The following is a 24833-nucleotide window of genomic DNA, read 5'->3' on the forward strand; positions in this document are numbered from 1 at the left end:
GAAATGAGATTGGAGAGGTGAACAGGGTTAGAACAGAGGTCCAAAATGAAAGAGATTCCAAAGATACGCAGGTAACATTCTGTGAAGAAGCCTAGTTTAGGACAACTTTGGGGGGTTAAAAACAGTGATGAAGTGGGGACCACATGACCAATGAAAAGGCATTTGAATTCAACTGAAAGCAAAAACAAAAGAAATCCCCACTGTGCTAGTCAAACAAAAACATCCAGTTTGTGACTGGTGACTAAAACAAGAAGGGTTAATTTTTAAGCAAGGATTATCCTTACATGATGAATGTTACCAAGACATCTTAAGGGGTAGTGTAGTGCCATTATAGGAGTTTAAATAGAGGAGTAGGTAATCAAACTTGCAATTTACAAAAGATAAACTGGTGGCATTGTAGAGACTGGATTACAAGGGGACAAGATTGCAGCCTGGGAAACTGGTTAGGTGACTAAGGCAATATGCAAGACTTGAAATGATGATGGCATGAAACAAGATAATGGTAGTAGCTATGAAGAATTGGATACATTAGAGAGATATCATTGAGATAAAAGTAAAGGGAGTCAGTAACGGATTGGAGTTGGGGGAAAAAGAAGAGAAAGAAAAAAAATCACAGCAGTCATTAATCATAAAAAACCTATAAAAGGTACTAGTTTCTATTGGTTCGCCAAAGGCTTTTAATATTAAATATAAAATTAAGTCAAAGCAGTGAACTGAAACACGGCGATCTTCGTCTTTTTTCTTTTCGATTCGTTTCGACAGTTTTGAAATTTTTGAAATCTAGTTCTACATACTTAAGATTTATCTTTTGGTAATCTGGAATTAAACTTCTGAGATTGTTGTAAATTATTTCCTTTCTTAGTTTCTCTTCCTCTTTCTTACTTCCCTATTTTCTTTATAGTTTATTTAGTATGCCAAAATATCTCATCAGGATTTAGCTCTTCCACCGAGAAAACTATGGATACCTGAAACTTGTCTCCTTTTCAGAATTTTCTAGATCCGGAAGTTTCCAAGTTGGTACTTATAAATGTGGCAGGGAAAAAGTGTAATTCTCATGTGTAAGCACTCTAGCTTTTTTTAGCAGCGACATTTAGCATTACAGTCAATTATTTCATTTTCTCAAAAGAAGCTTCTTTTAGTCGTAAAGGTAATGTATGTTGTCATCATATAATTAATTTGCATAGGCACTTCATATTTATTTTTAAAAGATGACTCACATATATATGACTTATAAAAACAGTAAAATGTAAACGACCGCGAAGATAGGAACTCTAAAAGGTAAACGCGGCGGCGGGGGGTGCGGGAGGAGGAAGGCGAAAAAATGCCAAGTTCCCATCTCAGGCCCCCTCCTCCAAACGCAGAACAGCAAGTTGGTTGCGCAGGAAGGTTACTCCCTCCGTAGGGCAGGCAGCCCAAGCCGACCCGACTAGAGCTGAGTTTGCGGTGGTTCTTTCCTGGGCGACCACGCTGGCCCCCAGGACCCTCGCGCGGCATGCAGTCCTCCCACGGCCTCGCCCCCTGTCCGAACAAGCGTCGGGTCGGAGAAGACCTGCTTTGTGGCGACTGGAAACTAACAACGGTCACTTCCCGCAGTGGGAGGAACAAGGGCTCCCAGCTGGGCCAGGGGCAGCCCCTCCCTGCGCAGCACAGCGCCCACCCACGCCCCAGAGGCCGGGCCCACCGGAGGGGCGGGGTGCTCCCGGGGCCGAGAGCCGTCTCCGGGCACGCGCCTCCGCGCCCGCGCGCCCGGCCGACCCGCCCCCGCCCACGGCGCCTCCGCCCCCTCGGGCGCTCCGTAGCCGTGACGTGCGCGCGGCGGAGCCGGGGACTCGGCGGGGAGCCGGCCGGCGGGCGGAGACCGACTCGGGATCTGTCCGAGCAGGAAGCGAGCAGCAGCCCGGCAGCCTTCGCCGCCCGGTCCTGTGCTCGTCCGAGTCGTCACCCTCTTCCCTCACCCTCAGCACCTCTCACCCCGCCCTCCAGCCTCACCGGCGACAGGTAGCCCCGCCGCCGCGCACCTGCCTTCGCTCCGGCACCGGTGAGTGTCCCGGAGCCCTCGCTGCGGGCTTCAGCGCCAGGCTTCCGCTTTCCCCGCCTCGGCCGTGCCTCGGGGCCTCCTCGGGCCGTTCCAGGGACGACGGCTCTGTTCGCCTCCCGAGTACGCGGGTGGGGAAGCAGGTGATGGGTGGGTCCGGGCGGCGGCGGCTCTCGGTAGTGCCAGGAGTGGTTCTCATTTCCACAGAAGGACGGTGAGAGTCTCTTCTCATGGCATCACCGAGTTACCTTTGTAGTTCTTACCTGGCTCCCAGGTAGAAGCAGCGCAGCTCAAGTGTTCAACTCCGACGTAGACACTCCGTGATAATTTTATCTTCTTTTCAGTAAACGCTCTTAAATTTCAGTGCAGGAGGAGAGCAGCTTGTTCTGAGATGTGACGATCAGGTGATACCATTAACAGTTTAATCACGTATAGACCAGGTTGGTACTCTGGAAAGCTGTATTTTTAGTCTCTAAGTGGTCCACTACCTTGAATATGTTAATTTGCGGATATGGTACGGAGTAAGAACTTTTTATATCTGGTAATTTCCAAAAACTCCTTAAAACTATTAAAATGCTCAAACTCTGGGGTTTTAATTTTAAGTAGAAAATAATTTGATAGGGCTCTTAGTGGAACATCCGTGTCAGAAATATTACCTTACAGTTTGAAAAAACGCATGACATTTTATCTGGCACGAGGTATGTGTTGGAGGGATGCCTTAATCCTAACCTACAGATAGTGGGGAACTAGGAACATTACCCCAAGATAATAAACTACTGTACGTGCTGAATAAACGTTTCATTGCGTTATGCTCTGGTGGTGTAGATGCAATATAAGTATAGTTAGAGTTTTAAAAATGAATATTCTCAGGGTTTAGCTGAAACTGTCTTCACACTATAAAATGTGAATCTTGAACTTGGGCCGGTAGTGATCATGGTACAAAGGTTGGCAGGAAAACAGCATTTCTGTACAAATTAACTGAACTTCATAGATGTCTTGGATTGTGGTTTTCCGATTGGAAAATGTTTAGTGAAAAAATTACCTTCCTGTCTTTTTTCGTTAATTGTAGAACTGTCACAAATGTTACAAAGTGGGTTATAGCCAGAGCTTGAAACAATGCAGCCCTTCAAGATAGTTCATTGACTTTTAAATACTCAGCTCATTTTGAGTATTTTAAGTTGCCCGGAAATTACATTCACAGTGAATGGTAAACCGAAGTCATTTGAGCCTTATGCAGATTTGCTCATTGCATTTGTATTTTCTGTGTGATTATTGTCCTCTCAGCTTTTTAAGTTACCTTTTTGTTTTCACTAACTAATCGTAAAAGGCAGTAATAGAAGTACGAACGACTTTAAGATTATCATGATTAAAAACTAATGTATAAAACTACATATAATGCATATATATGTTCTTCATTAGTGCCTAGAAACATGAGCAAGAAAAATGTAATAAACATTATGATACTTAATGTAAATTAATGCAAGGTATTAAAAACAAAGATCATAAATAATAACCCATGGGGCTTTTCTGAAATGGAGTTTTCCCTGTTTATGTTTATGTGATCAAGTTTTAAAATAACAGTTGCCAGGAAATCTGAGAGAGGCTGAAGGCTCTTTTCTCATCCTGTTGTGACTTTGCCTGGAGCCTGTGGTGTATCATGTAGCCTATTGTTTAGATAACTGGGCTGTGTCTGGGTTCTAAAATGCAGCTTTCTTTAGAAAGTTTTAAAGATTTTGACCACATGAAGTTTGAATAAATATAAGCATCCAAACGTTTAGAAAAAAATCAACCAATTCTAATTTTATGTTGATAGTTGAGGCTCCATCTTTGATATGTAAATTGTCAGTTTTCAAAAGAGTTTTCTAACCTCTATGAATTTTTCATTTCTATGTATTAAAATACTTATAAATAAAATATTAGGGTGGTCCAAAGGTAGTGAGTTATCTCAGTTGATCACAGTCATTTACAGGTCTAATTCCTTGTTCTACTCTTTCCCCCTTCTTACTACTACTCTTGAGTAGTCTAAAAAGAATAAATAAAAAATAAAAGATTGAAAAAAGTATTGCAACTTTAACAAATCCCATACAGTTTAATTGGGATCCCCACAGTGAGATACTTCATAAAAGTTTGTGTGCTGGCTCTTTGGTAGTGTAGGATTGCTGTCCATTTACTAGGCATCTGCAACAATCAGAACATGAACTGAGGGGCTTGATCTACAAAATAATTTTCCAGATTGGTGGTCTTGTCATTTTACAGATGAGGAAATTTAGATTGAGAGAATTAAGTACTTCTCAAGGTTATGTAGGTCCAGAGAGGCAAAGTCTGAATTCACTCCCAAGTCTTCTGACTGTGAAACCCCTGTCCTTTCCACCAGCACAAGTTGCCTTGATTTCAGTTCATTTGGTGGACTGTTCAAAAAAAACTTGCAGAACTGGTATTGTGTTAAAGATTGTAATTCCAGGTTTGAAGAAGGCACCCAGGAGTAGATGTAATAGGCCATGAATGTTGTTCTGGAACCAATTTAGAATTCTGTGTCTTCATTTTCAAGTTGACAGCCTTGAACAGTGATATATATGATCCTGTTCTATCATTTCTGATGTAGTCCCAGATGTTATACATATTGTGTGCTTTTTGTTTTTATAGGTTTATAAGAACTAAAATTAGGCTGTAATCTAAAACTGGCTTTTATTGTAGCTAAAATGAGTAGTATAATATTCCTGGTTAGGATAGAACTTTAAAATTTTCTTCTAATGAGATAGATTGTTGCCCATAAATGCAGTAGCTATCTTTTAAATACTACATAATTAATTCTGTAATCTTAGTGGGAAAAAACTTGTTTTCAGATTATGATTAAATTGTCACCTATACTGTTAGGACAAATCTTTTTTATGGTTCACGTTTATTTCAGGAATGTTCCTTGAGCTATAATAGACATAATGGACAAAAATGAGCATATAAAGTCCAACGAAGTAAGAATCATACATTTTAGCAGTAGAATGTAGTTGGGTAAATGAACAGTGAAAAGGTGGGAAGGCTGAGTTAGTTGGCTACTTTTACAGGTGGTTTCATTGTTTGGTTTGAACTATTAGGAATTTTGCATCTCAGGGATACCCATATTTAACTGTAAATATAAAACTATCATCTAAGGGCTTAATATAAGTTATTAATGGATAATCCGTGATCAGCATGTCTCCTTTTTTATTTTTATTTTTTGGTGTAGATAATCAGGAACTAACTAGAGTTAAATATGCTTAAATACTATTTTTGAGGCATTGTATAATGTTCAGAGGAACCAGGATCTTTTGTGTATAAAGAGCTTATGCTTTTACTTGACAAATTCTAGCACACTGATGGTAATCATAACATAAGTATTAGAATATCTATTTATGGTTTTCAAAAATAAACTTTTTTTCTTACTGATTAGAATTACATAATAGTTTGAGAAATGCACAAGTTTTCCTTGTGAGTACTAAAGCATATGAGTAAAACCCAAAGAACAAATCTGGCGTCTTTAGAAATCTTGCTAGTGTTAAAGAGGAAATAATTTTCTATGCAGAAAGCATGTCTCAAATGAAACCAAAACAGTGAAGCACATTCCTTTAGTTTATATTCACACAGGGTAAAATGATCACATTCATGCAGAATAACGTGTGCAAAGGAAGCTCCTGACAAAAACACAGGCATCTGTTATGTATGTTACATCACTTATTATTTTATTGGAAAGTAACTTGCTGACTAACCTTTACAAGGTAAGATGTTTCGTGTGACAGAATTTTTTGATTTCTAGTATATGTGGATGAGTATCTTTTTCAATAAATATTTACTGAGGGCCCACTGTGTTTTGTGGTAAGACCATAGTTTTGTGAACTGGTTCCTCCCTGTCCTGGCAGATCTTTGGATCTAGGAAATAGGAAGAGTAGCAGAGATGTAAAAAGATAAGTAGAAACCATCTGTTTAAAATCCAAAGATGTTTATGTCAGAAGTTAATAGGGGCTGGCTGGTTAGCTCAGTTGGTTAGTAACACCGAGGTCAAAAGTTCAGATCCTGATACCGACCAGCCACCAAAAACAAATAAGCCAAAAAAAAAAAAAAAGTTAATACTTTACATTTGTATGGCATTTCATTGTTTTGAAATAATTTTACATGCATTTAATCCCTAAAACGACTTGATGAAGTAGATGTAGTAAATTTATTCCAGTTCTGCAGATGAGAAAATGGAGTCTCAAAACATTAAAAATTACTTAAAATTAAGTAACTTATTCAAGGTCATATGGCCACTTAGAAGCACTGCTGACAATGGAACCTCTATCTGTATTCTCAAAGTAGTAGGTCCTGTCTCTCCCTCCATACTCTGGTTCCCACCTGTCAATACTTCTCTACCTCCTCGATGTTAGTTAGGGTTAGTCTCTTAGCAGTGACTTATTTCATTTTATGGTTTTAATTCAGATGGATGATTGTTAAACAGGTACAGGTTTTTTTTCGTTTTGTTTTAATAGAAGGTGGAAGATGAGCATGATGCTTCATTATGAATTACTTTAACATTTTTAATAGATTAATGGATGTGGTGGTTAATTAGCTTTTCTAGTTGGGAGAATTTTTAAAGAAAATCAACAATTAAAAAGGAGAAAATTGTTCTGAGGGAATTTTGAAAATAACTTGTATTACTTGGCACATTGACATTGATATGATGATTCTTCCTATTTTTGTAAAGACTCACTGAAGAGCTGTTGTGAGTCTGCATTAGTTTCTTTATGCCTTTTCATTTAAAACATATTGTCTACCGCGGACCAGGCACTGTTCTAAGTGCTGACGATACAGTGATTAAATTAAGGCTAAGTCCTGTACTGAGTGACATTTTATTGTTGTTTTGAATTGTTAATTATAGACTCTTCATACTAATATGTAGTCAACAGGGCTGACCCTAAAGTTGGGAAATGGACAGTTGTCAAACTGGTGCAATTTGAGAGCTACTTATTTGCTCTAAAATATTCTACTCCTGGCCTTCCCTCTGTTGGAGACTCTCAGTCCATTGGGTTATAGCCCGGTTACCAGCCTGCTCTTGGTAAATGAGTATGTTCCATCATTTAGCACAGTCTCAGGAAACAAGGCTGAGAGTAAATAAATGAGCCCTAGAACCTCATACCTTGGTGTTGTAAGAGAAGGGGTTGGCAAAGTATAATTTTAATAGCAGCTATTGTTTATTGAGCTATTGCCATGTGTCAGATACTATGCCAAGCAACTACTTTATGTATATTAGCTCAGTTAATCACTGTGTCACCTCAGTGAGGTTGGCGTAATGACCTTCATTTTACAGATTAGGAAACTGAGGCACAGAGATTTGCTTATGCTTACAGCCAACACTTGGTGGCGCTGGAATTTGGATCCCTTTTAATACTTAGCATGCAGTAGATGCTCATATGGGAAGAGTACTTGTATATATGCAGACTTCTGATATTGTATTGGCAGCGGGTGGCAGATCTTGTAGGTGGAAGTACTTGGTGAGGGAATGATGGGTGGAGAGAGTCAAGAGAGCTTGTTGGGTGAGTGATTGGAATTGGGGGTGACGGGAGGGTATTGCTTGCCTAACTGCTTGGCCCTCAAGCTTAATCCTCCTTGTGACAGCCCTGGTGTTCCAGAATTAAGCACAAGTGCTTACTTGTCCAAATCATGGCCAAGAGGAGAGGCAGACCTGAGGTGATCCTGGTTTTGCCATTCATTAACTTAGTCAAATTACTTAGTTTCTCTGGGTTTCAGTTTTCTCATCTGTAAAATGGAGGTAAACTATATGAGCCTTACCTACCTGGTGTTTCTTGTGAGGAATGAATTACATAAGAATATGTGTAAAGCACATATCATACTCCTGGCAATAGTTAGGTGTATGTTATTGTTGTTACTCTTCTTCTTCTTCTTTTTTTTTTGCTATGTTTAATTTGGAATTTTCATCCAAAAGGAAAAAAGTAGTAAAATAGAGATTTGGGTGGAATCTTGAAGTTGACCACTTTTAAGTAGATCTGAAACTTAGATGTGCATCAGAATTACCTGGGGAAATAGTAAAAAAACACACAAATCAGGAAGGTGTGGGTGGGACCTGGCATTTCTGTTTAACAAGCTTCTCTGTTGATTTACATGTGCACCAAAATTTGAGAACTGCTTGTTTAAATCTTTTCTTCATCCTGTCGTTAGGGAGGTGTCACCAATAATAACAAATTGCTTGGATTAACCAGGTATTATATGTTAGAAGGAAGTGAAATATCGGTTACCAGAATCTCTTCACTAATTTTTATTTTTTTTAAAGATTATTTGGGGTTTATTTATATTGAGAGAACAATGCAGTGTTAAATTTCACACTTAAATTGTAGTGATAGTTCTAACTTATTAACCAGCCTCATTTGGAAAGTAAGTTAGTCATATTTGATTTTTAAACAAGTAGCAATATTTTATGAATACGTGCTTGTGTAAATCTTAAGAACTTTTTAAAACTTTAAAATGGGATTTCTTTAGATAGTGTACTGTTGAATAATCAGACTTGGTATTGTTAGAGATATCAGGCAAAGTCCCAACAGGAAAGAGATTTCATCCTTGATAGTTCAAGTGAAGAGACTTTGCAGAGGTTAGCGAACAAACAAGGGTGGCAAAGCACCCAGGGACTAGCAGCAGTAAGTCCTTAATTCTTTAGAGATTCCCAGGGCAGAGAGCTGGCATTGTGGAGGAGGGCCTGTGGGAGTTTTGGCTTTGAGGCAGCGGGGAAGGGAGGGGAAGTTCCCTGACCTCTCCTCCCTCTGCCTTTGGTCTCTGCCAGTGACTTCATTGCTAGAATCCAGCTGGGGAGCTCAAGTAATGATCTCTGCAGGCCTGTCCTTTCAGGGCAAGAGCAGAGTATACAAGTGGTGAGGATGCAGTAGAACAACTGGAGAATAACTAGGATGTTAATTAGAACCTTTGGGAATTTGTAGCATTTCCTTGGTGCATTCTAAATAACTTTTAGCATTTTGATACCTTACAGAATGCTTGGGACTACTTACACATGCTTTTAGAAAATAGTTTATCCAGTTTCTCATTTAACCAGACAGTTTTAGGAACTTTTGATGATCCCTATAACCCATTGAGAAACATACTCTAGGTCTGTTAACATAGTGCATTTTGTTGTTGTTGTTGTGGCTGGCCGGTATGGGGTAACACCTGTGACCTTGGTGTTATAAGGCTATGTTCTAAACAACTGATAAAGCACTTTTATTAATACATTGTTGCACCTTGATGTGTTTTTCAGAAGTTTTCTTCTTTGGGTAGTCTTGATTTAATGGGATAAATGCCTTTCATTAAAAAATCTTTTAATGGGGCCGAGCCCGTGGCGCACTTGGTAGAGTGCTGCGCTGGCAGCGCGGCGACGCTCCCGCCACGGGTTCGGATCCTATATAGGACTGATCGGTGCACTCACTGGCTGAGTGCCGGTCACGAAAAAACGACAAAAAAAAAAAAAAATCTTTTAATGACTAAATTAAAAAAACTTTGGCAAGAAAAGTCCTTTGCCTGTGGAATTTATACTTCTGGTCTTTTTTGATAGCAGAAACATCAGAGCACAGTGTGGATGTTGTATAACAATTAATAGAAGTAAGACTATTGTGAAATAATTGTTGTTCCTCCTCAAGTCCTTTTAAAGAAACATTAAATTTCTGTATAAATCTGTTGCAATTTGCTGTTATTCAACTGTCTTCTACTAATACCAGTTTTACCTAAATTAATCTTAATTATGGCAAAAAGTTCATGCTCTTTAGCTTGGATAGATTCCTAAGGGTTACTAAAGAAATAGATTTCTTTCTTTTCAAAGTATCTTATTATGTAAGCAGTACTTCCCCCAGACAATTAGTTATGTCTTATATTTTCTTTCTGGTCTTGAGAGTTCAAGGGAAAAAGAAGTACAAAATTTTACTCAGATTGAGAAGCAGCCTGAAGTGGGTCTTGTTCACAGTTTCCAGAAAAGGAAGAGCCCTATTTCCTAGAGTTGAGCAAATTAATCAAATAGCAAGCACCTGGCTATAAGAATTTAGCATACTAATAAAGGATACTTCTGGATTTTGTAATTAATTTAAAAAAATGAATATGTTTCTCAGCTTGTCTTTTTAAAAAGAGAATGGTGAAAATGAGAAACAAGTTTGGAATCTTTATTAAATGGCACCCATGCTTGGAAGTCACACATTTAGATATTTTCTCTGTAAGTGGGCCTAAGAAAAAAAAATTGCAAACATTTGTGGGATCTTCTAAAAACATGTTGTTTATTTTGATTAGACACTGATAGAATTAGTATCCCGCAGGAGAAAATTGAGGCCGTTGGTTTTTCCATGTTATGTTCTTTGAATTTCACTGATTTGAGGATTGAGTTATTCTAGAGAGAACTTTTCTCTTCCTTGTTATTTTTTTTTTCTAAAATTAGATGAAACAGCTGTGTTTTGGTTTGTGGGCATGATTTGCTGTTGTTCTTTTGGTCTTAGTGTTTGGGGGCAGAACAAAGAACCCGTGTGTGTTTTGAAGAGGATTGTATTAGTTTCTCTGCTTTTCCTGTTCATCATTGTTGATCTTGACGATTAGAAGAGCAAGAGGATTTATGTATCTGTTACGCTTGTGCTTCAGATTTCAAACAAAACCATGGCTTCTGTTGGCCACTGAGATGATGGAGAAAACAGATGAATGTAAAGTGTAAAAGTAGTCACCATGTACTCAAATGGCCAATTGAGGAGGTTTATGTTAGTTTAACAAAGATTTTCTGTCAGGTTTGGGGAGAGGGGGGAAGGAGGATGGAAATTAAATGAGTTTGATCATGATCATATGACCAGTTGTCACCACAGATGTCTTAGAAACCAGAAAAATATTTATTTTAATCAGAATTTTATATTTCATAGGGATACATTCTACTAAGTTTGGTTCTTGGAAAGAAAGGCGGCATAAATTCGGAATAAAGCAGTTGTTTAATTTGGTGATTTTAATGAGTTGTTAGCAAAAATGGAGATAGCCTAACAGCTGCATACAATGATGTTAGTGTATCAGAAAGTTGGCTATAATTTATGAAAGGTGTGCTTCTGGAACTGGTCCAGAATGTTATGGACTTTGGTCTTGTTTGTTTCCTACTGTTTGACATATAACATTGACATATTAGTATTTTCAGGACATATGGACAACTGAGTAGGTCAGCATGATTGAACAGTGAAAGGTTTATGTCAAATGGCTTGGGAGTGGCAGGCAGTATATTGTAATGACGGATTGAATGATCGATCTAAAGTCATTAGAAGAGTACAATTATAACGGTTCTTGAGGACCAATGATTTAATAACACTTTGAACATTTTGCAGTTATTTTCTCATTTAATTGTCATGTTAACCTTATGCGGTGGCTACTCTTATTATCCCGTTTTACAGCTGAGAGAGCTGAGGCCTAAGTAACTTGCTAAGGTGATAGTAGTGAGTGGCAGAGCTGAATGATGCCTTCAGGTGGTTTGGCTCCAGAGTCTTTGCCCCATTTAGAATTTTAAGTACCCTTTTTCTGTGTGTTCTTTTAAAGATTCAGAGCTTTGAAAATCCCTTAAGGATTAATCTGTCTGTCTTTATGTATCTACACAAGGGATGGTAAAATCATGACACTCTTGCAGCTTGTCCACTCTCAACTATAAGGCAGATAGTTCCTCTGTGATATCCGCTTTCTGCTGAGTCCAGACTCTCAGATTCCTGCTCCAGCCTCCTCTGACAGCTGATGAGAAAGAGAGACCTCCTGGACACACAGAGTCTAAGCCATTCCTTACAGCTCTTGTCGTTTACATATTTGATGTATGTGCTTTAAACAAATGTATTCCTGTAAAGTTTAGTGCAAATTAAATAATGAATTGAATTGTAATTTTTTTTACTATCCTGGGAAAGCTTTCTATTTAAAGGATCCCGATGGTGATTTCTTTTATAAAGGGAAGAATCTTTTTGTAGAACAAATTATTGTTTTCTAGATTATACTAATATTGATTTTTTACACATTATTTTTGCATAAACATAGTTCCAGCTAAATTCACATTTGATATAAATATGCCAAAGTGAAATTTAATCTCATATTATCCTTCATGTTACTAATAAAAAAGGATAATAGTTTTAAAATAAATAAAAGATAATAGTTTTTTTCCTGAAGTGTCATTTGTTGGATTTGGACTAAAATGTACCTTTAGTAGGCTTACATACAGTAAGAATGATATTCTTTTAAGCATTGGGTTGAGGTTAATATATAGCACAGTAGTATATTCTTTTTGTGTTGTAAAATTCATTAGATAAATACTGTTCTGTTTAAGTGCTGAAATCAGTGTTTTATATGACTGAAATAAATTCTTTTTAAATAACACAAATTTTAGAGAGATAATTTAAAAATTGTTACAGTTTAAAGGCAGACACTGTTTGGAAAGCATTTTTTACGTACCTTTGGGTAAAATATTTATTTTCTGTACCTAATATCATGCTAATGAGGGCTTGATCCCAGATTAATTGTAATTCTGTGTTCTGTCCCTAAACATTCAACACTCGACAGTGACTACTCTGAAACTTCCTAATTAATAGATCCAGTGGCCTCATTTAGATCATTGTTTTTTTCCAGCCTCTTTAGCTTTTGACCAACAAATCTTCCTTGAGCGCTTTCCTCCTAGATTCTGTAGTCATGTACTCTCAGGTCTCTGACTTCCTATTTTGTTTTTGCTGTTTATTTTCTTCTGCCCATGCCTTTACTGTTCATGCTTTCACAAAATCCTGTACTTGGCACTTTGCTCTACTCACTCTGTTGTTATTTTTGGTAATTACGTCAGGCGCATAGTTCCAACGCTCATCTTTATGTAGATTTTTCCAAAATTTCTTCCTGTATCATCTTGACCAGCATTTCCAAACTGATCCTCTTTAGCTATCTTAAAATTTCGTATATTCCCATCAAATCCGTCTCCTTTCAGAAACTTGCCTCTTCTTTTTCCCTTTATGACACCATTATTACCGTGGAGGGTTTCTGCCCTGAACTGTCATTCACCTTTCCCCCTCTTTACTTGCCAGATTCTATCAGTTGCCAAACCCTGTTCTGCCTCTGGAAGTTTGTCTTTTACTTTCTACTTCCTCTAACTGAGTACAGGCCTCATTACTTTTCCTCCCAGATACGTTACCCTGTGTTTGGCCCTTTTTCTCAACATATCTTGTGCATTACCATTGAGGTTATATTCTGTTGCTCAGTAAGAATCCCCAGCAGCTCTCCATTAATATGTTTTAGAATCCAAACACTTATTGTGGGATTTGAAGCCCTTTGTGACCTAAATGTTGGCCCACTTTTCCACTACAGAACTCATCACACCTCTGCCATTCTACTGTGCTCTAGCTCCATTGACCTATTTCTAATGCAGGTCCTCATTCTTCTCTCTCTTTACTCTTGCTCAAACAGACCCTTTGTCTGGAATTCACTTTCCTTTAGTCAGTTTTACCCATCTTTCAGGACCTGCTTAAATTAAATCTTTCAAAGCAGCCTTCCCAAATTTACTGTTTGGAATTATACCTGTACTGCATTATTATGTCCATCATAGGTTATGTGATGTATTCGTACCTTCCTTTATTCTCTCCTGCTCTCACTGGATTGTGAATGTCAGAGTGCATGAACTGCCTGGCAAGAGGCATTGTAAGGTTTTGTGTAAATCAGTGGATCTCAGGTCTCAGACTCTTTTACACTCTTAAAAATTATTGGAAAGATTTTATTTATGTGTGTTACATCTATTGATATTTACTGTATTAGAAATTAAAATTTAGAAATTTAAAAATTATTTAATCCACTTAAAAATGTCAATTATAAATGCATATTAACAGAAATAACATATTTTGTTGAAAAATAACTATTCTCCAAAACAAGAATTAGTGATGAATGGCACTGTTTTATATTTCTGTAAATCTTCTTAATGTGTAACTTAATAGAAGACACCTGGATTGTCATATTTGCTTATGCATTCAGTTTGTTGCAATATGTTGTTTTGGTTGTAGTACTTACTGTATGTGAAGAAAATTTGGCCTCACACAGATAGTTTGTTGGGAAGGGGAGAAGTATTTATTTAATCTCTTCAGATGATTGTATGTATTTTTCTTTAATCCTTTACCAAAACTCAGCAAGTGGTAATTTCTTAAAGTTCCAAGGGTAGAGTCTTAAATGATATCAGTGAACTTTTAGTTCTGTGTTACATTACAATCCATTGGTCTCTTTTGCACTCTGAATGGATCTTTTACGCATGCATGATTTTATTACGTGATGTATTGGGCATTTGGAACATAATGTTTCACTGAGTTATGCAGATCTTCTAAATTTACATAATATTAAAAATTATATTCTGATCTTATCAGAAACATCTTTAAATACTGGAAAGCTATTATGCTCACAAAGGCAGATGTAAGTTCTACTTTTGTTTTTTTTCATTTGAAAACAAATTTTCATTGCCAACAAATATTGTTCGTTGCTTTCCAGTTAATGACGGGCTTCACTCAAAACAAAACCCCAAAACAACCAAAAAACCCCCATGTCTGTCAGATACCCAGTTTGAGTAGCCATGGTTTATCATTTCTTTCAAGCAAGAATGGTGTTCATGAAGAAAAAAGGGCAGTTCCTGAAAGTCACAATTGAAAAAATTTGCACAGGTATTTTCTTTGAGGCAACCATCATACTTTAAGCTGCAGAAGTGCTTTGTGTGAATTTCTTCCCATTTCTTCATACTTAATATTAAAAAGATGTGTATTCTAGAATTAGGATGTAATAACATTATTAATTATTACTGCTTCATCAAGAGCATTCTTAAATGAAAAAGCGTTTTTTTTTTTTTTTTTTTTGCTGTAATATAGTGGCTGTTGGTATGATTTGGTGCCACTGCCTTGATGCTAGCTAAAGCTCTAGAAGTTTTGCCTATCATTGCTTCCACATCATTAAAGCAAATGTAACCACAGTTAAAAAAGGCAAATGTCTTAGTATTGTTTTGAAAATAGTTTGACTTTGTTGACTTTCTGAAAAGGTCTCGAAGATCTCCAGGGCCTTATTGACCATACTTGGAGAGAACTGCTGGTCTGGATACTTGTCCACTTGAGTTGTGAATGTGTTCAGTTTTCATGTAGACTAGACATGTAGAAGCCTAGAATGTTATAATTGGACATTACCCCAAAGTTAAATTAATTCTAGTTCCTTACTAAGAAGTTGAGTAAACGGAGCTTTAGAGAGGTTAAGAGATTTGATGAAGGTCATACAGGTAAATTAGTGGCAGAACTGAAAAATATTCATGTCTCTTCCAGTTCATTTTTTTCCGTCAGTATTATGCAGTTAAAAAATTTAGAGGTAATTAAAATCAGAGCAGAACCAAATGAAATAGAGACCAAAAATACGATGCAAAAGATCAATGAAACAAAAAGTTGGTTTTTTGAGAAGATAAACAAAATAGACAAACTACTAGCCAGACTAAGAAAAGAAGACCCAAATAACACAAATCAGAAATGAAAAAGGGGATATCATGACTTATACTGCAGAAGTACAAAGAATCATTAGAGATTACTATGAACAACTATACACCAACAAATTTGAAAACCTGGAGGAAATGGATAAATTTCTAGATACCTGAAAACTACCAAGACTGAATCATGAAGACACAGAAAAACTGAACAACCAATAATGAGCAATGAGATTGAAGTGGTAATCAGAAAGCTTCCAACAAAGAAAAGCCCAGGACCAGATGGCTTCACTGCTGAATTCTACCAAACCTTTAAAGAAGAATTAATACCAGTTCTTACCAAACTATTACAAAAAATTAAAATAGAAAGCATTCTACCAAACTCGTTTTATGAAGCCAGCATCACCCTGATACCAAAACCAAAGATACAGCAACAACAAAAAAACTACAGGCCAATATCCTTGATGAATTTAGATGCTAAAATCCTCAACAAAATACTAGCAAACAGAATACAGCAACATATCAAAAAGATTATATGCCATGGTCAAGTGGGATTTATCCCAGGAATGCAAGGATGGTTCAACACACACTAGTCAATAAATATGATACATCACATTAACAAAGTCAAGAACAAAAACCATATGATCATCTCAATAGATGCAGAAAAAAATTATTATTATTATTATTATTTTTTGACCAGTAAGGGGATCGCAACCCTTGGCACAGTGTGGTCAGGACCACGCTCAGCCAGTGAGCGCACCGGCCATCCCTATATAGGATCCGAACCCGCAGCCTTGGCGCTACCAGCGCCGCACTATCCCGAGTGAGAAAAAATATTTGACAAAATTCAGCAGTCCTTCATGATAAAGACTCTCAACAAATTAGGTATAGAAGGAAGGTATCTCAATATGATAAAAGCCATATACAATAAATCCACTGCCAGTATCATCCTGAATGGGGAAAAGCTGAAAGCTTTCCCCTTAAGATCAGGAACAAGACAAGGATGCCAACTTTCTCCATTCCTATTTAACATAGTTTAGTTTTGGAAGTACTTGCCAGAGCAATTAGACAAGAGAAAGAAATATAGGGCATCCAAATAGGTAAAGAGGAAAATCAAATAGTCCTTGTTCTCAGATGACATAATTCTATATATAGAAAATCCAAGAGACTCTACCAAAAAACTCTTAGAATTGATACATTCAGTAAGGGTGCTGGGTACAAAGTCAATATACAAAAATCAGTAGCATTGTTATACTCCAGCAACAAACTGGAAGAAAAAGAGATCAAGAAAGCAAGCCCATTTACAATAGTCACAAAAAAACCAACAAAATACCTAGGAGTAAATCTAACCAAAGAGGTGAAAGATCTCTACAAATAGAACTACAAGTCACTACTGAGAGAAATTAAAGAAGACACTAGAAGATGGAAAAACATTCCTTGTTTGTGGATTGGAAGAATCAATGTAGTAAAAATTTCCATACTACCCAAAGCCATCTACAGATTCAATGCGATTCCCATCAAAATACCAATGAGATTCTTCACAGAAATAGGAAAAGCAATCCTAACATCATATAGAATGACAAAAGACCCCGAATAACCAAAGCAATCCTGAGCAAAAAAAAGTAAAGCCAGAGGCATTACACTTCCTGACTTCAAACTATATTACAAATCTGACAAGGGCACCAAGACCATACATTGGGGAAAAGACTGCCTCTTCAACAAATGGTGCTGGGAAAACTGGATATCCATTTGTAGAAGAATGAAACTTAATCTGTACCTCTCACCATATTCCAAAATCAACTCAAAATATGAATTAGAGACTTAAATGTAAGTCCTGAAACTTTAAAACTCCTAGAAGAAAGCGTAAGGAAAACACTCCAGGATTTAGGACTGGGCAATGACTTTATGAATAACACCCTAAAAGCACAAGCAACAAAAGAAAAAGTCAGTGGGATTATATCAAACTAAAAAGCTTCTGCATAGCAAAGGAAACAATTAATAGTGGGAAAAGACATCCTATAGAATGGGAGAAAATATTTGCAAACTATGCTTCTGACAAGGGATTAATATCCAGAATATACAAAGAGCTCAGGCAACTTTACAGCAAAAAACCAAATAAACCAATTAAAAAATGGGCAAAGGAGCTGAATAGACATTTCTCAAAGGAAGATATACAAATGGCCAACAGGTATATGAAAAAAAGCTCAACATCACTAATCATCAGGGAGATGCAAATCAAAACCACTTTGAGATATCACCTCACCCCAATCAGGCTGGCTATTATAAAAAAGACAGAGAATAACAAATGTTGACAAGGATGTAGAGAAAGAGGAACCCTTCTGCACTGTCACTGGGACTGTAAATTAGTACAGCCATTATGGAGAACAGTATGGAGGTTCCTTAAACAACTACAGATAGATCTTCCATATGATCCAGCAGTCCCACTACTGGGGATATATCCACATGATTGGAAAATATCAGGTCAAAGGGATACCTGTGCTGCCATGTTTATTGCAGCTCTATTTACAATAGCCAGGTGATGGAACCCACCTAAATGTCCACTGATGGATGACTGGATAAGGAAATTGTGGTATATATACACACTGGAATACTACTAAGCCATAATAAAGAATGAAATTCCACTATTTGCAGTAACGTGAATGAGCCTGGAGAAAATTATTCTAAGTGAAACAACCCAGGTACAGAAAGAGAAATACCACTTGTTCTCACTCATAACCGGGAACTCATAAATAAAACAAATGAACAATAAAGAGAGACAGAGAGAAAGAAAGAAAGAAACAACAATCACAGTAATACGTTGAACTTTTAGAAAACTAGAGGGTGAAAAAGTGGAGGGGATGGGGGAGGAAGGGGGCTAATGAGGAATTGGTCAACAGGACACAAAGGATGATTGTGCATTGTAATGATAAATAAGTTAACTCTACTGATCTAACCACCACACATTTGTACACAATTGTTGAAAATGAACATTGTACCCCACATGTATGTATAATAAGTTATGTAAAAAAAAAAATTTAGAGGTAATTTTAGGTACATTTTATATAATGCCATGACTAGAAAACAAGCATTTCTTTTTGTGCTATGATAGTGTCAAATAAAATTCCTTAGCAGAGGGATTTTTGAACTGTTACCCTAAGATCAGCTTTAATCTGTTTTTTCACCTCTTTTTCAAATTACATTGACATGAAATTGATTGCTCTGATTAGGTGAAGATTAAGTGAGAAATTGAAATAATTTGGCATTTAATGTGTAATCAAAAAACTTCAAAATATACCCCAGTAAGAATAAGTATCATCAGTTTGATGTTGATGAGAGCAGTATGTGATTATATATATAAAAGTGAAAAATAATTGAGCATTTTAAAGAAGGTATTTTTTTTAAAAAGTATTTTATTGTGGAAAGTTTTAAGCATATTTAGAAAAGGGGAGAAGAGCTTATGAACCACTATGTATGTATCCATCACCCTGATTCAAGTTATCAACTCATAGCTAATCTTGTTTTACCTTTTTCTTTATAATTGTTCCCTCTCCCATGGATGATTTTGAGTCAAATCCCAGATATCATATAATTTCATCAGCCATAAACATTTGTAGGAGAGAGTATTTTTTAAAACTTGTATTAGGCATATATAATGAAGCCAGGACTTGATATCTAAAATAAATTTGAGTTAATCTCTCAGAAGTCTTTTTTACCCTAAACAACAAAAATCAGACACAAACCAAACCCCCCTCCCTTTGATCCTGCCATTCTCCTGTTCCATTGCCTTATTTCTCTACCCCTTACTCTAAACTTCTGGGAAGAGAAGGCTCCATTAGCTGTTTCTGTTCTTTCTCTGTTCACTCTTTTACTTACTGTAATATCATTTCTGCTTCAGCTACTTTGAAATTGTTCAAGGATTACCTGTGCTCTTCCCATTTCCAAATTCATTTGATGATGTTGACAACCTCTTGTTGAGACTTCTTTCTCCTTTGGCATAGTACTCTGTCTTAAGGTACATTCTACCTTTTCTGTCTACTTTTTCTCCATTGTTCCTCATTCTTCCATTAAAATGTCAGGTTTCTGGCCTATTTCCTGTTCTCTTTTACTGTTGCAATATTAGTTTTCTATTTTGTCAGACCTGGTGCTCCCTTTTTATAACAATTTTTTTTTTTTTGACTGGTAAGGTGATCACAACCCTCGGCAGGGTGGTGTCTGCACCACCGTCAGCCAGTGAGCACATCGGCCATCCCTATATAGGATCCGAACCCATGGCCTTGGTGCTACTGGTGCCGCACTCTCCCGAGTGAGCCACGGGGCCGGCCCTCATCACAATTATTTTGTAATACCCCTTTTACTCTATTAGTAGACAATATAACCTACATATATATGTGTGTGAGTGCATATTTTATATGAGGGTACTTCAAAAAGTTTGTGGAAAAATAGAATTAAAAGATAATACGAATCTTTCCATGAACTTTTTGAAGATCCCTCATATATATACATATATACATATATATACATATACATATAAATTTGAAAATACAGTACCCTAACATCAAAGGAAGTTATTAAATTATGTATATTAATTATTTACAGTGATTAAATGAAATAAGTTATGTATTTCAGTATGTGAAGGCTGAGGCACTCCTATACTACAAGGCAGAATAAAGTAATCAGATGCAATCCATAAGCAAAATAATCATGAATGCACTAGCTGCAAATTAGACTAATATACAGATGTATTATATTGGTGACTTAAATACCAGAATTAACATTGTTCTGTAACATCATTTTTCCAGAATGATGAATACCTTTTGGTAAGGACAGTCTTCTTTTAGTTTAGGTGGTATTGTATTTCTGGAAAACTCAGTGTATATTAAAATAATGCAAAAATATTTTGAATATATATGTGTGTGTTTATATATATATGTATAGGATAGATTCTGGGTTCATCCATCTTGTCCTCTAAGTTTGCTGTTTATTTTGCCTTCTGTACATCATTAATGAATCAGAATAATTTGAAAATTTGAAATAAAAAGTAAAAAGCTCTTGGTCTCCTCTACTCACAGGAGCCAAATCAGTTTGGAGCATCCTTACAGACATTTGTTTTGGCTGCAATATTTTTATTGAGTCATTTTCCTCAATTCATTCTTGAGTGTTGTTTGACTGTCTTCAAGTGAGACAGTGAAGCTTTTTAAAATCTGAGTAGAAAATGCAGAGAATAAATGAAATAATAAAAACATTTCATTTATACTGATATAAATTGGACACTATAATAGTCATAGTGTATAGTTCTTATCTTAAATAACACATGATTTACAAATTCCATGGAAATTTCTTGCATTTTAAAAAATGAATTTACTATAGAAATATTTTGCCTTTCAAAACACTTTACTATCAGAATCTTAAAGGCTATATCTTTTGCAAAATACATAAACAACTTTTTTACCTGTAGTTTTAGAATATTGGGATGTCACTAATCTGATCTATTTTGGATCTGAATTTAAACACAAGAATTTTTCTTTGTTTTACAAGAAAGTTTTCCCCAGATGTAAATAATCCATTTTTATATCTCCAGGAGATAGTGAACGTGGGAATGAACAAAGTTTTTTAAATGCACATTATTGCCATAAATTATATGTATTATTTTGCCACAGAGAGATTGCCATAAAGACACATAAAGAAATTTTATAAAGAGATACTTATTTGAAAATATAGCCAGAAATAATTTTCTCATATCATTTATTATTATAGAGTTAAGTATTTGCTCTGTATTTAGTATTTGAACTGATAAACAACCTCCCTTTATACGTTTAGTTTTATAGACATTTCCCGAGGAAAAGCTAGATATCTTTTAATTGACTTATCTTTCCTGAGTATTTGATGTCAGATTGACAATTCACCTGAATCTTGATGGATAACAATATAATTAAAGATTTTAGCATTGTTGACAGGGATAGTATAAGATGGCTTTCCCTAAGAAATATATAGAAAAGTAAATGTATAAGCCACATATATTAGTTAGCAATGCCTTATTTTATTTTATTTTTTTTAGTAATACCTTTTTCTTAGAGTTTTCTTTATAAAGGGATTCTATAAAGGGCCCTTTTACTGGCCTCCACTGAAGTGTATACACATCTCCAAGGTGTTGATTAATGAACAAAAAGGAAAGAAATTGATGAATGTGTGTTTTAACTCAAGGCGCATTTTCTGTACTTGTTCCTCATAAAGCTGTGATATCTATACTGATGCTCCTTGACTTATAATGGGACTATGTCCTGATAAACACATCATGAGTTGAAAATGTTAAGTTGAAAATGCATTTAATAATACACATAACCTGCAAAACATCATAGCTCAGCCTAGCCTACTTTAAACATGCTCATCACACTTACATTAGCCTGTGGTTGTGCAAAATAGTCTAACACAAAGCCTATTTTATAATAAAGTGTTAAATATCTCATGTAATTTATTGAACTCTGTACCAAAAGTTGTCGGGGTGGGGGGGAGTCGGCACCCACGCTGGCGCCCCGACAACTAGCTAAACTGCGCTCGGCTCAAGGGAACTACTCCCAGACACGGTGGGGGTTCTGTCAAGCAGTTCCGTTTATTCAACTCAAAGCCTACATATTTATGCATAAATGGGCTAAATGGGAGGGGGATTCTGGTGGGGGTCTCCACCTAACAAGCCAATCACCCTATAGGTCATGCGTGCATGCATGGCTCCTGCCCATGCTTATAGTAAAGATCATGAAGTGTCCATGAGCCCTGAAGGCTTTCTGCACCAATGATGTTAAGCCCCGTAAATGGGGTGAGGTTTTACCCGACACCATAGTCACTCCCCCTTTACATCCTCCAGGCGCCATCCTGAACATGTGTGAAGAACAAAGAAGGGAACAAGCAGTCGTCATTAGGTGTAGCAACCATCTGTGCCAGGAAGGTAGCTGCCACCCAACAAAAAGTGAAAAACAGAATGGTTGTATGGGTACTTAAAGTATGGTTTCTCTGAAATGCATGTTGCTTTTGCACCATCGTAAAGTTGAAAAATCTATATTTGGATGCTAGATGCTAAGTGTATTTTTCTGTAAATAAAATTTAAGGGAAAAAAATTCACTACATAAAGATAGAATCTGAACAATTAAAATTTCTCCCAAATTGCATAAGACAATATGAAATCTTTCCCTTAACTCTTCTTTGCAATGTGAATGAGAATTGGGGGTGACTTCCCAGGTAATTATCAACATGAAAACCATAGAATTTGCATTTGCTACTGTCAGAAGTTAAATAATACAATTCAGGGGTTATAATGCTTGGACTACAGCCTACACCCATTAAACCCCAGATGTCGGGGAGTGGGACTTAGATGTCAGTACTTTTTCAAAGGTCCCCGGGTAATTCCAATGTGCAGTTCAATTGTTTTATTTCTTTTTAAAAATTAAGTCTGTTAGAAAAACTTTTTTGTTAAGTATTGAGGCGACTCTTTGTGACCAGGATGTTTTAAAAACTCAGTTTTTGTCCATGAATTGTCAAAATGTGTAGTGTCTTGTGGAGGAGTAAGAAAAATATAACAAAACAAAACACATTGTATACTTGATAAATATTTGAAAGCAGAAGCAGATTCTGCTGAATCTAGTTTTCTGTTTCCTGGCAGACCAAATCTAAAACATTCAGAACAGGTCACCCACTATTTCATCTTTATGTTAAAGAGCTCTCAAGATGAAGTTTCTGTAAACTCTTTTTGTCTCCATTCTTCATGTCTAACGTAAATTGCTTTGTATTTATGTTCTGTCTTCTGGAGATGTAGGCCACTTGATGATTGGTGCACGTGCATACACTCACATATACACAAACACATTTTTAATCCTTATCATTCACATACTTGAAGACTGAACTTAATTTTTTAGTCTAAATAGCTTAATTTAGATGAATTTTCTTCCTAGTCCAATTAGAAAAAATCTCCATTTTGTTTTCTTGTTTAGGTTTTAATGTAAATATTTAGCATTAGGAATCATTGTATTCCTAACCTTAGTGATAAAGAGAAGTACTGTTGAGGAAATGACTAAAACCAGTTTGGAGAGAATGGAGAACCCAGATTCTGCAGGGTGGGATGGGAACAGATGGGACCAGGACAAATCAGCTCTCAAAAGAGTTTTTGGGCACTTTTGGGTATGGATGGATGAAGTTACAGATGTTTTCAGTTGGAGAGGCAGACTACTGAAGAATTCTATACCGTGTTGCATTGTTTTTTCCCATCAGGTAGGCATTAGGTTATCATGATTTTTCACAGGATGTAGATAATATTGGGGCCTTTAATGAAGTTTTGAGACCATATATGAACTGTGGTGGTGATGTTATAATTTTAGTAAATGTACTGATTATTAAAGCATATTGTTGAATTACTCTGTTCAAAGAATTGGATTTTTAAGTGCATTTGCTTGACTTTTCAGAAAATATTTACATTGATTCTGTGAGGTTGGAAAGTGACCGTAAGTTTATCAATATGTGTTTTTCATAGCTACTTAAAAATGGACTAAGTTATTGCCATAATTATGACATAGATCCGTTAGAAGTGAAATAGTATAGTTGGTGCACATACTGTGTTAGGGATATTGGTGGATGTTGAGAATCAAACAGTCTTAGCAGCTTGAACTTTTGTATTCTGGTAGGGCAGGCTGTTTACATGTGAGGGATATTGTGAATATTTGATTGAATTTCCCCTAATTATAAAATTAGGAATATTTCTCAATTATAATTAGTAATAAATAAGAATTGGAATGTTTGACTTAATATTGAACTCTACAACTGAATCGTTGTGGAGAAAGTAGGATTAATGATGATAGCCCATAATTAGAGCAGATTTTAGGAAACTGGAATTGATTAAATTTAAAGAAAAGACTAATGAGGTGATTCAGACATGTTTTCAAATACAGAAGCTAGTGATTATATGTCAGTCAGTTTTTTTTTTTAGTGAAAACAGGAATGCTTGATCTTCAGCTGTATTCTGATGGTTTTTAGACCACTTTGCTCATTTATTCATTTAAAACTATTTGCCCATTACATAGAGGCAGTATGCCAAGTTCTAGAGGTGGATTTGTGAATAATACAGACAGGATTCCACCATCATTAAGTTTGTGTTCCAGTAGGGAGATAGACATTAAACAACTGTTTATCATATAGCTGTACTTCAGAGGAGTGTTCTGTGGGTGCAGTGAGAGCATGTGATAAGTGGAAAGATGTAAGAAAGAACAATGTGAGATGGAAGTAAATCATTAGGATGGGTTATAGAATCCTTTGTGGACTATCAGTTCTCTTTTAAAAATCCAGCCTCTCCCTCAGTAC

General features: G+C 36.4%; 1 protein-coding gene across 7 annotated transcripts in view; it reads left to right on the forward strand.

The window, feature by feature from the left end:
* The first annotated feature begins 1846 nt into the window (after positions 1-1846).
* MYO6 (myosin VI) overlaps positions 1847-24833 on the forward strand; it is a 129536-nt gene continuing 106549 nt past the window's right edge. For all 7 annotated transcript variants that reach the window (XR_010023548.1, XM_063096146.1, XM_063096148.1 and 4 more), the window contains exon 1: positions 1847-2038. The gene's annotated coding sequence lies outside the window, so the exon portion shown is untranslated. The remainder of the gene's footprint in view (positions 2039-24833) is intronic.

Source organism: Cynocephalus volans, chromosome 5 (genome assembly GCF_027409185.1).
Source record: "Cynocephalus volans isolate mCynVol1 chromosome 5, mCynVol1.pri, whole genome shotgun sequence".
Taxonomy (NCBI): domain Eukaryota; kingdom Metazoa; phylum Chordata; class Mammalia; order Dermoptera; family Cynocephalidae; genus Cynocephalus; species Cynocephalus volans.